The sequence below is a fragment of the Convolutriloba macropyga genome, chromosome 7, assembly GCF_964194025.1.
Source record: "Convolutriloba macropyga chromosome 7, txConMacr16.3, whole genome shotgun sequence".
NCBI classification, from domain to species: domain Eukaryota; kingdom Metazoa; phylum Xenacoelomorpha; order Acoela; family Convolutidae; genus Convolutriloba; species Convolutriloba macropyga.
Genome location: NC_134474.1, coordinates 57,141,788 through 57,155,453, shown reverse-complemented (window position 1 = coordinate 57,155,453; position 13,666 = coordinate 57,141,788).

Genomic DNA, 13,666 nt, shown 5'->3' with positions numbered 1-13,666 from the left:
GGCTCTGGAAATCGTTATCATTTTTCCTAAAAACTGTTTTCTGCTTTAATATGGGAGACCTTTTACAGCGTTGTGAACCGAACTGGCAGCCGAAATATGCACCATTTTTGGCAAATTTATAACATTCATACCTGCTTAAACGCTCAAAGATTGAAAAATTTTGGAAGTATTTTGCAATTAGTCCTTCCATAGGCTCTGATTTCAAACAGTTGTCAAAGAAAATGATGTAAAAGAAAATTAGGTTCTTTCCCATTATAGCCCTCCAGCAAAGTGGTTAGATAACCTATACCCCCCAATCATGATAAATATACCATAATGTGGGGCTATATTTTTATGGGGGGCTTAATGGGAAAAACCCAGAATTTATTCAACCAAATTAAAATTAATTCTGATATTTAAAACAAACTTTTTCAAACTTTACGTTTATCGTCAGGTGAAAACTGTTTCAACAATTAATAAAGTATGAAATGAATACGTATTTACATTTGTCTGAGACCAAAATTTAAACAATTCCAGGAACTATCTTAAAAAAATCTTTTATCAATTTTTTTTTCGTTTACACATTATTTAGCCTATTTATCAATGTCTCTAAACATTTTTCGATTCCGACTCCGATCCTGTTATTTGGGTTTTGACAACCTTTTTGTATTCTCAGTTTAATTCCGAATTTGCCATATCCCTAAATATCCTTTTTTGGGCTTTTGCAAATTTTGTTTTGTCTTGCACACAAAATTTTTTGCGGAATTTTTCTTTCCCAAGTCAAAATTGTCATTCGAACTGAAATTTATAGCTGTAAACGGGGTTACGGGGACGAATACTTAAAATTTGCAAACACACAAAAACGTGTTACTGGTGAAACTACAAGGCTGAAGTTTAATTATAGGAAGTTTATGCTGAAGAACTTATTCAATTAAAGTGATTTTCTGTAGAGTGGTTATCTTGTCTGGTGGCATTGATGTTAACTGTCTGAGTGAAATCCCTTTTTCGTCAGTACCCAATTTTGTTTCTCTCACCATGGTAAATTAATCAAATGAACAATGATATGGCAATTTTGTTTATATTACCCGATGTCCCAGCTTTGTCTTATCAAATCTCTGTTGTATTTTTTTGACACCTAACGATCTTTTGTGAGCCATTAATCAGGTAATAAATTAATTTTTAACTTAAAATTTTGACTTTAATGCCCAAGGTTTTTGAGTACTCTTTATTTAATGTGACACTCACAGTGGTTTGAGGCTAGCTTCTAAGTGAGCATTTGTTTAATTATACTGTTGGCACCAAGAATCCATCTATATCCATTGAGTTGAAAGCTTGAGAGCCATTGCTTTTAATTACCACCAACTGAATGCGTTTCTCTTGTTCAACAGAGAAGCGTTCGATGTGTTCCGCTTCACGCAGAAAAGGATTTTAGTGCCTTCTTTGATAGATTTCTGGAATGCTCTTTCCAGCTTTTTTATCCAACATAATCAATACCAGCTCTTTAATCTAATCCTTCAATCCAGTAAGAATATCGCAAATTGATAACTGGGAGCATTCAGGCGAAGAAATTTGCTTTCACAGTTTTAAGTACAAGTAGTTGTTTTAGGAGTAGTAGTAGTAGTAGTAGATCACGCTTCTGGGTCCACTTCCACGGGTTATTCACACTACAAATTTAAATTCTGCACGAGTTTTGATGATTAGAGGTCGATTTAAGACATTGGGCTGCAGTTTCGACAGAGGTATAAAATGCGCCATGAGCAGGAATCATTTTCCTTGTACTTTACGTACTTTAGAAACATTCGCCATTATATGTACTTGTGATAACCCTGACTATAGGGTACAATCGTGCTGTGAATCCTCGTAGATTTAGATGTATGGATTCGAGGTGCGAATCCAAGTTTCCAACGTCAAATGGATTGTTACTTTTAGAATTGACCACAATTGCGGTGCGAATGTAGACAGATTAAATGAGGATGGATTTCTCCTTCAAATCCGCTAAGATTTTATCTAGTGGAAAAGAGATTAGATTGCGAACAACTGAATTCAATAAGAAGATTCAAAAGAATGAATAGTTGAGTGAAAGTGGGAGGTGTGAACAGTATGAAATAATGACTTTTTAGTCGGCGGTAATTTATAATTATGTGAACATTGACTTTTAGTTTTACAAGGACAAGTATAAAATAATTAGGTACATTTTAATAAATGAGAAATAAATTATGGTACAACCGTACCACATATCCTGCGCTGAGCGAAAAATTTTAAACTGCATCAGTATAAAATTTGGAATAATATTAAAATATGTACTGGTTATTATAGATAGTATACATAGGGAGTAGCAACAAATGAGTACCGTAGAATTAATGTGATTGAGTCTCGAATGTAAGAGAAAACTAACATAACGGAAACTGACAACATATGCAGTAAATTTTATGCACGCGATATAAATTAATGCACAATTGTGATGCGAATCCATCCAACTTATAATACGCGAATTAGCGTTACAAATGCAACATCAAATTAAAGGAATGTAGAACTAACACACATGGAGAATTAAAATTGAACAAAAACACGAAATAAATGGAAAAGCAGGACAATTCCGAAATGATTTTAACAATTACAGATTGGAAATAATTCAATAAGTTAACAATGAAAGTTTGAAATAGTTTTAGTTTAAATTTGGTTTTCCGCATCAAATACGCTCATGCTAACTTCCCGAGCGTAATCTTCGTAATTGTACTCTTCAGGAGACCAAGTTCCCACTGGTGGTGGTGCAGAGGGGCTTGCAATTGTCAGTTCATAATCTGTATCAGGAACTGGCGGCCGTGTAGCTTCTTCTTGAAGGATTGTCTCAATCACCGGATTTGTTCGTTTCGGTTTCTTGGAAACCGGAGCTGTTGAGTCGTCACTGACCGAGTTGATCGAACTTTCGAATCCGTAATACTCTGGGGCTCGTCGGTTTCGTTTGGTACTAGTATTTGATGGAGATGTGGTTGAAGACGTTACTGAAGGGGCAGCAACAGACGATGCATTTGATGTATTCAGACTCACCGATGTGTGACGTGACTGTTTTCCTCCGGCTTGGGGCTTTCGTGGTTTTCTTGCCGACATTGCTTTTGAGATGTTACTATTTGCAGATGACACGCCCGATGCTGCATCTGACTGTGTTGGGCGGTGTCGAATTTTGATTTCCCCGCGAAACTTTTTCTTTAAATCCTTCGTGTGCTGTGCGATTTTTTCTTCCGTGGTTTTGTCGTATGGGAGGGGTCGACGTTGCGCATATTGCCATAATTCAGTGTTCCGTTCGGCGCGAGTACCAAATTTAGCAATATCGCTATTGCGAACACTAACTTCGGGTACTCCTGGTTCTTTGATGACGATTGTCGTATCCGATGTACGAACAACCGTACTTCCTGGCGCCAGTGTTTCCCAAAGACCGCGAAGGTCTCTTTTTGATCGTTTAGTCACCTTGCGAGCGAGCTTCAAATCCAGTGACTTTTCCGATCTGGGGATGGGGTTATTTAGTTTCGGGTGTAATATGAAGCGAGAGACGGATTTATTGTGTTCGCCGTTGTAGCGGCGTCCGGCGTCAACTTGTGTTCTTTGCATTGCCTCTTCAATTAGAATGTCGCTTCTGTCTCCGTCACCCATCCATTGTCATCCAGGTAGTCCTCAACAGGGACAGTATTGGCGTCTATATAGTGGTGAAGAATGTTTTCATATGACAGATTAGATGATTTAGGTGTTGTACTTATATTACTTAGTGGTGTGTTTGGCTTTCGTCCGAAATGTGCTTGGAAAGGTGTTACATTTGTTGTCTTTTGTTTACATATACGTAGTTGATATACAATTGACTTTATTGCTTGTTTAATTGTGAATGTTTTATTTCTATTGTCTAATTTCATGCAGCCTAAGCGTCTTTTAATTGTTTGTATCAAACGCTCCACTAATCCTATGGCTCTATGATTGTTTACAGGGGCAGGTAGTATGTTAATATTATGTTGTTTGCAAAAGTTTTTAACTTTATAACCTATTAAACGTCGTGCTTGATCGAGTCTAATATTTCGGGGAACACCGTGGATTTGAATGTAATCGTCTAAAAATTTTAGTACATTTGGTCCATTTGCTTTATCAAATACTTCTACAGAAGGATATTTGGAAAAACGATCAATACATGCAAGGAAATATGTATCTTGATCTTTTTCATTCGTGATAGGACCTCCAAAGTCAATCTGTATTTCTTCATTGGGCTCTGTACATGTCAATAAAGGTTTCCAATTAGACGCCGGAATAACAGGTTTAAGGTACTTACCAATATCAGTGCAAGGCTTGCACGTGGCCGCTTTATTTAGGATTTCGCGGTGCATGTACGGCCAGAACGCGTATTGGCCAAGCGTGATCATCCCCCAACTTCCCGGGTGGGTTAGATGGAGGCTTTCCAGTACCGCGTCTTGTATGGCATGGGGAATCGCCACACGTTCGTCTACACAGACGCATCCTGATCCGACGTGCAAGTCTCGCCAGTACGAGAATAGGTACGGGTTGACTTCCTTGCGTCTCTGGGGGTCATCTTGAAGTATGCAATCCCGTACCTCCTTCAGAACTGCGTCTCTGCTTGTCAGTACTGCCAGGAAGCCTTTTGTGAACAACTGTGTCAAGTTGTTCTCAAACACCTCTTCTTTGGACAATTCTACACTAGGGGAAGGGTTTCCGTCATTTGAGGATCGAGTCGTTCCTGAATTTGGAGTGGATTGAAATGTCACTCGGCTGTGAGTAGGGGGAGTTTGCGGGTTTCGGCTGTGTGAAGGAGAAGTACTCATTTTGTGGTTTTCAATTACGTGGATATGATTTTAGTTGGATTTAGTATTTAATTGTGACTGGATTTGAGTTGGATTTGTACTGGTATTAGAATGAGTTTGTAATTGTGCTGCGTGTGCAGAGTATTTAAGAAGCAACTGATTTGTGTTTCGATTAACGGCAGAAAGCAAATTGGAATAGTTTGTTGAGCGAGGATGTGAGGCACGTGTGGAATGTGTGTTGATGACGCTGTTAAAGTGTTGTGATTGGCAGGTTTGTGGTGTGGTATTTACATAAATTGCTGCAATTGCGTCACGAATGCGGGTAATTGTTGCTACCGCAAATTCCTTGTCATATTTGTTTGTAACTTTTGCTTTTTGATTTGGTTGGCGAGAATTATAATCTACCAGCCCCATTTTTGCACCAGGGATATGTTCAATGTTAAAGTCAAAAGGTAAAAGACGATCAATCCATCGCGTTAATCTACTATTATAAGATTTATTTGATCTATGTTCTTTCATGATTGAGAGTAATGCGCGATGATCTGTGATGATTGTAAATGATTTGCCAAATAAATAATATTTGAAATATTCGACGGACCACACAACACCTAGTAATTCAAGTTCATTAATGCTATAACGTTCCTCATTGGAGTTAAGGAATCGAGATGCAAATGCAACTGTATGCCAACCTGTAGGTGAACGTTGTTCTAATGCTGCTCCTAACCCTGCTCTAGAGGCATCGCATTTGATCCGCGTTTCCAAGTGAGGATTGTAGTGTGTGTTTTCTGTGGCGTTTGCTACTCTATTTTTAATTGCTTGGCAATGTGTGTCATGTTCCGTGTTCCAAATGAATTTTGTGTTCTTTTTTAATAATGGACGAAGAGGATGACATAATTGGGATAAGTTAGGAATGAATTTACCAAGGTAGTGTACAGAACCTAAAAATGATCGGAGTTGTTTTAAATTTTCAGGTGCTGTTAGTGATGCGATTGCCGCTGTTTTTGACTCAAATGGAGCTATTCCAGATTGACTGAATTTATGTCCCAACCATTCTATTTCGGTTTTTGCAAAATGACATTTAGGTAAGTTGATTCGTAGATTATCCTCATCTAATTTTTGTAAGCACTGATAGACAAGTTTTAAGTGGTCTTCTTTGGACCCACGGCTAACCACTATAATGTCATCTAGAAAGCAGTATGTATTTTTTAGTCCGACTAAAGTATAGAACATTACTTTTTGGAAAGCTGCTGGCATATCAGTTAAACCGTAGAAACCTGTAATGAAACGATATGTTCCCGCTCTCTCACCGCTAATAATATTAAAGTTACAATGTCTGGCCGTTTCCGGTTCTAATTTAAGTTGGCTGTATCCGTACTTCAAATCCAATGTGGAATAATATGCTGTTTCTTGTGATGCGGATGTATTTAAGTTTTGCTGAATTGTGTCAATCAAATTATCAATATTTGGCATTTGATATTTGTTTTTGTGAATAGATTTATTTAAAATTTTTGAATCTAAAGCTAATTTAACTGTTTTATCTCTTTTAACTGTAATGACTATGGGTGAGATGAAATTTTTGTCAGAACAACTGTTTAATTTTATGATGTGTTTTTCATCAAGTAATTTTTTAAGTTCTATATTAACTAATGGTTGTAAATTAATAGGTACTCGTCTTCCTTTTTGATGAGTAGGTGTAAATTCACTATGAAATTTTGACTTTACTGAATGTTTTAAAGATTTACGGACTCGGGTGATGAGTTCAGGAAAGTCAAAAGAGATCTGCCTCTTAATTGGGCTTTGATTTTGATCAATATTTGCCACTTGTTTTGAATGGATTACTGAGAAACCTAGCTTTGGGAAAAGGTCTCGTCCAATGATCGGTCGGTGACCATCTTCAACGACAGTTACATCAACGTCTGTGGCTATCCAGTCGTTACACTTTTTTGATGTCTTGATTATACCTATTATTTTGATTATGTCATTGGAGAAAGTTTTTAAATCGTGTATTTCAGGAGACTGTATCCAATAGCTATCTTTACATTCCGATACCACTTTGTCTGCCAGACTTTTGTTAACGATCGTACAAACACTTCCTGAATCCACCAATGCTTTCGTGCTTGTATTTCCAACTCGAATGTCCAAATTTACAGGTTCTACCTCACGGGTGTCAGTTTTGTATGAAATTGCCGCTACACAATTATCATCGTAATCGTCGTAGTCTGAATCGTAATTTGCATCATATATGCTCTTTTGTTGTAGGAGTTTGCTAATATTATTTACTTGTTCGGTTACTGATGTCGTGGTGCCGACTGTAGCCGCTTCCGAAATTGAGTCATCTACATAATTTACTCGAGATCTAGGTTTGCTAGCTTGTTTTGGTTTTCGACAAACCTTAGCGAAATGGTTAGAGATTCCACAATTTTTACATATTTTCCCACGGGCGGGACAATTTTGTCTATGAGAGGGAGTCCAGCCATACCCACAATTTGGACAGATTGTCGGTTTTACGAACTGATTTGTAGATGGTCGCTTTCTATTCCACGATCCTTGGACATTGTTTATCGAATGGACTTCATTAGTTGAATTGGTTGATGGGGTTCCAGAGATTTTTAGTTGTGTTTGTATGCCCATTTCGATACTGATCGCAACTTCGAGAGCTTTTTCAGGTTCTCGTGTTTCTTTTAGCAATTCTCTTTGGATTTCTCCATCTTGCATGTTAGCGATAAACACATCCCGTATTATCGATTCCTCACGGCTTCCTAAATCACAATTTAGGGAGAGTTCTCGAAGGCACCCGTAGAACTTTTCCACTGGTTCGCCTTTCATTTGTTTTCGAGTTAAGAATGTATATCTGTCAAATGTAATATTCCTTTGTTTGGTGAACACTTCATCAAGGCATTCCCAAAGGACTTTTATGGTCACTCTGTCAATTTGAATACTTGGTTCTTGTGAACCAAAAATTCGTCTCCCTTCAACTCCCAGGCTGAGATACGTTAGGGATACTGCTTTACTGTCGCAGTATTTCCAAGGCTTTTCCCCACATAGTATGCCAACAAGTTCTGCTTTCTGGCATCGGTTAAGCCATGAGTTTTTTAGCTGCTCATTCCTAGTACGTCTGTCTCTTTCGCTTTGAGCTGTGCTGTTTTGAACGTCCTCCTCGTAGATGGGTTCTGGAGGTAGGGTAACTTTGTCTGGGGGGTCGTCAAGAAGAGTATCGATTGATATTCCTTCTTTAGCCATGATGGCTAACTTTAGCATGACCTGCCATCTGTCCCATTGCAATGGAGGTTCCAACGTCGGTTTTTCCCAAAAGGGCTCAATTCCCAAGAGTGCGCGTTCTTTTGTAGCTGACTGCGCCATGTGATAACCCTGACTATAGGGTACAATCGTGCTGTGAATCCACGTAGATTTAGATTTATGGATTCGAGGTGCGAATCCAAGTTTCCAACGTCAAATGGATTGTTACTTTTAGAATTGACCACAATCGCGGTGCGAATGTAGACAGATTAAATGAGGATGGATTTCTCCTTCAAATCCGCTAAGATTTTATCTAGTGGAAAAGAGATTAGATTGCGAACAACTGAATTCAATAAGAAGATTCAAAAGAATGAATAGTTGAGTAAAAGTGGGAGGTGTGAACAGTATGAAATAATGACTTTTTAGTCGGCGGTAATTTATAATTATGTGAACATTGACTTTTAGTTTTACAAGGACAAGTATAAAATAATTAAGTACATTTTAATAAATGAGAACTAAATTATGGTACCACAGTCCTTGAGAGTGGTCTTGTTGATATTGTCTGCGTTGGATAGTAGAGTACTCCGCAAGATGTTGAACAATCGTAGTGTGAGGTCGAAGAACTTGGAATCTGCTTTCTTTAGTCTTCTTTTTTTCAGTGCGAACTCGTTTTTTGTGCCTCTTCTTGTCATTGTTACTATCCCTCGTATTTGTTCGCGAGTATATCGAGGAGGAGGAGAAGGTCATATAACTCGAAGTAGAACGACAGCGGTAGTAGATTGAGGCGTTCAAGTCTCTATTTGTATGTCTTTTTGATAGTTAGTTCATGATCCACAATGTTGCTTTTTCTTTGCAGCCTTTCTAACACTTTGATATCTACCTTACTGTTGAAACAAACCTGGGATACGTAGGCAACGACAGGTACAACATAGCCAGTATATGCGTTCAGCTTAGTTTTCCAGCTTCCGATTTTTGAGATATTACGTTTTAAGAAATAGAACACTTGCCAAGACTTGTTGAGTTGAGTGTTACGATTCAAACTCAACGTCAGGTCATTGTTCATCAGAACACCATGGTCCCGTTGATTTTTATCTTAGGCAAGGGCTGTTCCATTGAGGCTACCTTCAAAATTTCCTCGGATGCTCAAGCTACCACATTTTTTGGCATTGAGATTCATTTCATTTTCTATACTCCATTTGTTGATTTGATTTATGTCATGTTGTAGGTGTACTAAAGACTTTGAAATTAATTTGAAGTCGTCTGCATATGGATAAGGAATGGTGAGGATAACTACATTACATGGGTCGTTCACATAAACGGTAAAAAACAGGGGACCCAGTATAGACACTTGTGGAACACCACAGGTGACAGGAATGTATGGAGTTGAGGCGTCACTAATCTTTACGCGTTGAAGTCTATAAGACTAGTAACTTAGTATTATGCTGAGTAGTTTTTCTCCTCGTCTGTACTGAGACAATTTGTCGACAAGTTTTTAAGGAGGAACTGAGTCGAAAGCCTTTCGGAAATCAAGATACAGGACATGTAATTCGTCATTTTTTTTGGAAATCATAGTGATGTTGAAGTTCGTCAACAAAGAGGAGGAGCTGTAGTACTGCCAAGCGGTTCTTTCAAAAACCAAACTGTTCATTGTTTAAGTTTGTGGACAGAAATTTTTAAACTTTGTTGACCACAACTCTTTTAAAGACTTTGGATATGTTGCATAGCAGGCTGATTAATCGATATTTTTCAACGTCAGATTATCTCCGTCCAAGATTGAACCGACATCGCAGTTCTTCCAAAGCTGTTGATATTTGCCTTTGTTTATACAAGTTTGCAAAATAAGCGTTAAATACATTGACAGGCTTGGAAGATTTCTCAAGATTATGTTTCCAATGTTGTCAAGCCCAGTGACTTCCGTTACTTCTAGGGAGGTGAGTGGAGATTCGACATTCTTTTGAGAGATTCTAAGAGTATTCAATAAAGCAGCATCAGCTTCTGTGTCTTCAGTTAGTTAGTGACTCTCAGTGAAGACACTTTCAAAGAAATGGTTGAACATTTCACATTTCTTTCTATAATCTGCAGTTGTTTCGCCTTTGTTTTGCCTTTTATTCGGAACTCCTCGCCGCTTTCGAATGCTTCGTAGGTACTCTTGAATGCAATAAAACCCTCGAATCTTGAAGATTTTCTCTTCAAATATGACTTGAACATCCTCAATTGCCCTCTTGACATTATTTTCTAGTTTTTTAAGCTTTAATAACCGCGAGAGTGTCTGATTCCGATCAAATTTCTGCCTTTGGGTGTTAGATCGCTTGAGCAGATAAGAATTCTCCTTGCTTGCCCATAGTGGAAGACTGCTTCGATGACTTGTGATGCGTGGAATGTGTTTCTTGGTATTATCATTGATCCACATACACCTCTAATTGGCTAGCTTGTCCACATTACTGAAGCAAAAAGGCAAGGAAGGCTCTTTGGAAACTGCGTTCGAGAAGCTTATCCAGTCTGTTTTCTTATGGGCATACTGAAATACCGTAGGTGGATCTTCTTGCACTGCGTACGCCTCAAGCACGGTTAGTATTGCTACGCGCTTGTTATCTAGTGAGTACTGAGTTGTAAGACTTTGGTCTTGGGTACAGGAGAGGAAAAATTTGGGTTTTTGACTAGGACAACGTCGAGAAGTTTTGGTTCGGTTGATTCTAAATTTTAAGCGAAGCCGTGATGAGCGAGTGTTTCCACAATTGGGTATTCGTAATCATCTTCCGAGCTCAATGCCACCCAATCAGTGTGATTCATGTTGAGGTCACCGGTTATCACTATCAGTTGGTTATCTTCTATAGCTTTTCAGTGGAGGGACTCACGAAGCGCGAGTATGCTGTGTAGTGGGTTTCTATATGGACTCCCTTTCTGTGGGTTGTAGATGAAGCAGAGAAGGAAGGTGGTCCGAGCATAGGTATTTTCTACGGCAACATGTTGGACCAAAATTTTGGTTTCTAGTACTTTGTGATTTTGATCTCTACTATTATTTTTTACTATAATTTCAGACCACTGCCAATTTGCGAAGGTAGCAGGATTTGTTCCATTGAGTTTGAAGTCATCGGCTTATCATTAGCTACTGGAGATGACACAGTCGGGAAGATCACTGATTAAAATTGAGAAAAACTAACCCTGTAAAGATCCCTTGGTCACTCCTCTAAGAACACAGAGTTCAGTTGCGTCCCCTTCTAGTCAGAACAGGAGAATATTGACTGAATGTAGGAGTTGAAGAGGTCGGCGTTCTCAAGATCGGTGTCGGCTCTCTGGTTGTCGAGGTGAATTAACAACACGATTTTTAGTGGGGAGCGTAGAAAACACTACTGGTGACGGGGGAAGGGGGGCTGAAGCGAAATAATAGATCAGAGCAATTTACATGGTATGAATTGTGGTTAATTGCTCTCAAACGAAGTTTGTAGCAATTATATTTGTCCTGTTGGTCTTTTTTACGCAATTTTTTGTCTGACCGATTTTTCGTCTGACGCTTTTGACATTTCATCCTAACAGACAAGATAAACAGGTAGCGCCAAGCAGGCTTTAAGTGCTTTTAGAGCCTTTCAGCTCGGTTTCAGCTCAAACTGTCTTGGAGACTTATACTTTAACTTATGGTGTAAAGGGCAGTTCTTATAGGTTCAAGGCACCTCCACTGTTTACCCTCCTTTTATTGCCCCAACCCCCCCCGAACGCGCTGTTGCCCCCATCCCAGTGTTGCCCCACCATCCACTATCTCGCCATTAGCTCCCCGTGGCTAGCTACTGACGCACAACCTCTTGCTAAAAACGCAAATTTATACTATTTTGCAATTTTTTTCAAGCTTTTTGAAAATTTTTAACATTTTTTGATTTTTATTAGCCCTAGATGTCAAAAAATCTCCTCTAGGTTTTAATAATAGGTTACTGCATAATTTCTTGTGGTAGTGGAATGGTTTCATTATTTTAACGTCACGAATTTAAGCAATTTTTTGACAAAATGTGCAATTTTTTCAAATTTTTAATTACAATTTTTTCCTTATTCAGGTCGTTCCTGACCTAGGGGCCAGAAAACATCCTAAGGAGTTTGATAATAAGTTAATGACAAATTTTTATTGGCCATTGAATAGTTTTTCAACTTTTAATATCACACATTTCAGCAATTTTTTTTATAAAACTTGCTTTTTTCAGGTTTTTTTTAATAAAAAATTTTTGTCATTTTTTTTAGGTATTTCACCCTCAAGAGCCAGGGAACCCACTCTAGAGTTTGAAAATAGGTCAGTGTATAATTAGTAGGTTATATGGAATGTCTTTCAAGATTTTAACATCACGAATTTTAGCATAATTTTGACAACTTCTGCAATTTTCAATTCTTATATAATTATAGTCATTATTCAGGATTTTGAACCTCAAGGGTCAGAAAACTTCTGTTAGGGTTTGATAGGAAGTTGAGAAAAAATTGTTGGCCATGTATTAATTTTTTAATATGACAAGTTATTGTAAATTTTTTTTTTTGAAACTTGCAATATTTTGTAAATTTTCAAACTTTTTGTCAGTAGTTAAGTTTCTCTAGCCCCAAGAGCCCCTCTAGGGTTTATTAATGTTTTACGGCACAGTTTATAGATGTAATGGAGTCTTGTTCAAGGTTTTAAAATCACAAATTCAGGCAATTTTTCACGTTATTTGAATTTCCCGGCACCAGAGGCCCTGGGACCTCCTCCAAGCTTTGATAATAAGCTTCTTCATTGTTTCCACAGTTAAAGGTATAGTGGTCAACATTTACTTTTTATGGCTCCAATTTTAGTAATTTTTGGATCAAATTTAAGCTTTTCAAGTTTTTGGAAAATTTTTAAATTCCAAGTGTATGGATCTTTATGAGCCAGTGATACCACTTTAGGCTTGAAACAGGGATACCGTATAGGTTCTTGAGACAATAAATGGTTGTTAAGATATTAATATCTCGAATTTTGGCAAAATTTTGCTAAAATTTGCAATTTTTCCAGATTTTATCATTATTTGTTCTTTTTTGGACGACAATTACTGGCCAACGAAATTTTTCAAGTCTCGGAGATGGGTTCTTTCACAGAAATTTCGAGACAAAAATTTTTTTTGAAAAATTTTCTACTGTAAAGTTGAACTTTATTTGGTTTTTCCTATTTCAGTTTTTTTCTTTATGATTTTTTAGAAAACTAGAAAACTATAAGTTGCAGAGTCGAATCCAATCATGGAAAATATTCCTGTCTCTTTTTCTCTCTGTTTGTTAGGGTTACCTTTTTTTCTCTTTCAGTTTTTATCTCTCTCTCCCTCTCATTCTATCTAGTTCTCTTTCTCTCTTTTTGTTGATGCGTCGCTTCAGCTGCTGTTATGTGGCAAAATATGATCATTGATCCTCATTAAAAATTAACCATAGTAGAAATGTAATTTTTCATCATAAACGATCTTGCAGATACCTTTGGGAAATCATTGTTAATTGCTCTCAAAAGCGATTTGTAGCAAATGCATTAACCCGGTTTGTCTCCTTTTTGCAGTTTTTCGCTTGGCCGATTTTTCGTCTGACCCATTTAACTTTTGTCTTCAGAGACGGGATAAAGAGGTAGCACCCAGAGGTCACTAAAACGTGGCTAGCTGCTGACGAAGCCAACCGCTCGACAGTGGTTT